The following is a 446-nucleotide window of genomic DNA, read 5'->3' on the forward strand; positions in this document are numbered from 1 at the left end:
GGTGGAGTAGCGCAGTTGGTAGCGCCCTCGCTTCCCATGCCAAAGGTCGCGGGTTCGATCCCCGCGTCCTCCACAGGCGAATATATTTTTAAATACTTTATATTAAGTTCTCTTGCTTGCTTAGGACCGTGTAAATCTTTCGCTCGTTTTTTAACCCACTTCCCGTGATCCAATCGAGCTGACATTTTCCACACAGACTCGTTGTGTGTGACAATTAATTTTCGTGAAATTTTTTTTCCAAAATTTTACACTGTTTAGGGAAAACAAATTAAATATTTAATTACCAATTGCTTAATACTGGCAGACAATCATCTGACCCATAGATTGCAGCCATCTCAAGCCAGAGGACGAGAGAACTCTAGCCGCCACGCATATAAAGGATTTAGAGTGAAAAACTTTGTTTTTACGGGTTTACTTGTTTTCAATTCCACACCCGGCATACACAC

At 41.7% G+C, this 446-nt stretch overlaps 1 non-coding gene across 1 annotated transcript; it reads left to right on the top strand.

Annotated features, from left to right (window-relative positions):
- Positions 1 to 73, top strand: TRNAG-CCC (transfer RNA glycine (anticodon CCC)). The gene has a single exon. It is a non-coding gene; the product is annotated as a tRNA-Gly (tRNA).
- The last annotated feature ends 373 nt before the right edge of the window (positions 74 to 446 follow it).

Source organism: Lethenteron reissneri, chromosome 47 (genome assembly GCF_015708825.2).
Source record: "Lethenteron reissneri isolate LAM-NWPU_2019-01 chromosome 47, ASM1570882v1, whole genome shotgun sequence".
NCBI classification, from domain to species: domain Eukaryota; kingdom Metazoa; phylum Chordata; class Hyperoartia; order Petromyzontiformes; family Petromyzontidae; genus Lethenteron; species Lethenteron reissneri.